Source organism: Tiliqua scincoides, chromosome 3 (assembly GCF_035046505.1).
Source record: "Tiliqua scincoides isolate rTilSci1 chromosome 3, rTilSci1.hap2, whole genome shotgun sequence".
NCBI classification, from domain to species: Eukaryota; Metazoa; Chordata; class Lepidosauria; order Squamata; family Scincidae; genus Tiliqua; species Tiliqua scincoides.
The window spans coordinates 7190645-7194032 of NC_089823.1; positions in this window are offsets into that span (position 1 = coordinate 7190645).

A 3388-nucleotide genomic window follows, 5' to 3' on the forward strand; every position below is an offset into this window, starting at 1 on the left:
TGCAATGCCCCATCAGATAGAAGCAGGAGGTAACTCAGACCAGCAATGCCTGCCCTGGGCTGAAGCTTCCATTGTTTTAGTTACAAAAGGAGTGATTCCAGTTTGTACCACTGCTGTCACCCATTTTGCATATCCTTTCTTTCCCTCTTAATTGGCATTATGCTTGGGATACTGTCTAGGAGGCCATGGGAACGAAAAGGCAGTCCTCCTCCCCACACACTTTTTTTGAGTAAGCAGGATCCAATTAAAGCACCATTATCCTCTCTCCGCCCCTTCTGCTGCTACTAGCCTCATTTGACCAACTACACAGAAGAGGAGACCGAGACTGTTGGGGTAGAGAGCCTGGCTACCTTTTCTTATGAAAATTAATGCCTAACAAAGGGGGGGAAAGGACAAGAGGGAGACAGGCAAGAACACACAAGAAAAGGCAAAGCAACACAAGTGGCCTAGACTTCGGGGAGCAAAAGTGCGTTGTTTTGGAAAATGTGTGACCTGCTCTTGAGATGAGTTGCTTCTTTTTGGAGGGGGGGGGCAGCGACCTAAGATTTAAAATCCATTTGTGAGGTCTAGTAGAAAGACTGAGAATAGGGATGGGGAGCAACAGGGGAAAGATGGTGCTGGGAGAAAGAGCCAAGCAACAGAAGCGATTGGGGTACCTGCGGAGAGATGATGTGGAGGAGCCTTGACCAGCAGTGGTTGTGTCCCAATGACCAAAGCTTAAACGGATATTCCACGTAGCAGGTGAAGTTCAGAGGGGCTTCTTATTCTGCTACATCAATTTTTGCTGTGCTAACTCTTTATATACAGGAGTACATTCTCCATAAAGGATGATCAGTAAAGCCATAGAGAGATGCTTTAGGGAGGAAAAGGAGGAGACCGGTAGAATTATAAACACTTATTCGCCAGTACTTAAGAATGGATAGTGGCTTCAGTCTGTTGGGACTGGAAACTGTGGTGAGACCCTCCTGGTGCAATCTACAGGGTCATTTTGCGGAAAATAGCAGCCACCAGGTCAGCTGTCACCCTACCCACCAGTAAGCCCTTTTCACTTCTCCTTTCAATAAATGAAAAACCATCCCCATTACTGCTGCCGGCAAATGGGACAGTGAAAATGGAGGGGGGAGGAGCATTTTGGCTGAGGTTTAAATACAGTTGAGTAACAGCCCAGTCCTAACCAACTTTCCAGCTGCAATGCAGCCCAAAGTAAGGGAACAAACATTCACTTGCCTGAAGGTGGTCTCCGTTACTATTCCCCCCAACCACAGAAAGTTGCATTGGCACTGCAAAGTTGGTTAGGATTGGATTATTACGACAAATTACGGCTGCAATCCTATGCACTCTTTGTTGGAAGTCCCCCTGAAACTGATCGAACTTACAGTTGAGTAGACATGTACAGTATAGAATTGTGTTGTGAGCTATCTACATTTATGTTCTAGTTATCTTGCAATGATCCGCCACTTCCCACCACATCTTTTTGGCAATAGGCCTTCTTTGGTCCCTCGAGTACAGATGTTGGCCATCGCTGATCATCAAATTGCATCAGAGGTGCTCCTGACATCAAGCTGCTGCAGCCGTGAGCATGCTTTAGGAGAAGTCAAAAGCTGCATTGACTCCATTTTGGCACAAGATGCTAGTGTTTTAGTTCAGTACAACCATGGTTTGGGATCCTGGTTTAAGGGGAAATTATGGTTTGCTTAACCACATTTGGACTGAACAGCAAACCATGGTTAAGAAATAGAAGTGCATGAAGGGAGGGGGGAAAGAAGGAACTGCTCTGCTCATACACATCCATGCAAAGTCAGTCAAAGGCTTGGCTTTATGTTGAATGCACTCATATTCTATGTCCTGAAAACGATGGCCTTGGATGTGACGAAGATGTGCTGGAGCCACTTCCAGAACTCCTTGGACTGAATGTCTATCTGCCTTCATTCTGAGATACTGTAGGTGAATGCGTTGTGAACCCCTGACATGTGCTAAATGGATGATCAGGGACGGGGATAGGTTGAGAGGCTTACAACACTCAGCCCTGTGTGAAAGAAGCAGGCATGCAGAGCCCCTTTACATGCTTGCCTCTCCCATCTTGCTTTCCCATCCTCCCTTACCTGGTTGGCTAGGTGCTGATCAGGCAAGTGGGTGAGAAAGCAGGCAAGCCTGGGTTTCATCTAGAGGGTTCCTAGGTGTAACCCAATCGGCTGATGGCGGGGGGGGGGGGAGATGAAGTCTGCACGAGACGTGCATTGGTTCTTCCTCCTTTTTCCATCAGTTGGTCAATCAGGCTTGGAATGGAGAGTTAGAAGCAATACCTGTAGTCAAGCAAGTCATCACCATCCTCTGTAAATGGGGGTGCAGGGGGGCTTCAGGGGTAAGCTGGGCAGGCCCACAGAAACACAGGGTCGTCAGTCAGTGCCTGAGCTTGCCAATTGCTGATACTGGCCCTGCAGATGCTATATATCAGGGGTGCTCACACTTTTTTGGTTCGAGAGCTACTTTGAAACCCAGCAAGGCCCAGAGATCTATCAGGGGGTAAGGAAGCGTCTGACAGAGACCCCCTTTAATGTATGGAGCCCCTGCTGGAGGTCTAGTCAGTTTTGTCAGTTTTGTTGCTGCATGCCTGAAGAGCAGCTAAAGTGTCAGTTTCAGTGTCAGTTTAGTGTCAGCTAAATATGTCAGTTTCGTCTAGTCACTAGACGAAACTGACATATTAACAGATTGGAGAGACAGGGCTCCGCGATCTACTCATTTTGCCTTGCGATCTACCGGTAGATCGCGATCCACCTATTGAGCACCCCTGCTATATATTATTACGGTATTCACCAGTCATAAGCTTTCTGCTGTTCATGCTGCTAGCCAAGTGCGGGACTACTGCACCCTTTGCCTTCCTCCGAAGGGCAAATTTGGGGGGAGGGAGTGAAAGGCTACCAAAAAGCCAACTTTCAAATAATCTTATGGCTATTAAGTGCAACACAATCTGCAGCTGTGATCCTCTTCCAAAGACGTAGTTCATTTTCTTCTGTTTCAGATTACTGAGCTCAGATTTACTAGAATAATACTTTCTGCTCATTACAAGCTGCCAAAACCAGATTTGTTTCACTCGAAAAGCACAGAGAGATTACGTCCTCAAAGGTAGGTAAAACTCCAGTTATTTAAATGATAAATAGTACTTCTAATGCACAGAGTTCTTGTTCATCTTGCCGTCTTACAACAATCCTGTATAAAGTTAGATTCCAATTGTTTAATTTTACTTGCAAAGAACGGAGCTTGAGAATGAGAGGGCTAGCAGTATATTAGAAACAGAGGGTTTCTCGTTTTGGAGCCCTGTTTTGCTCAGACCAGCATGGGCCCTCACCTGTTTGTTTCAGGACTCATTTGAGAGCCCCACTTTATGTCA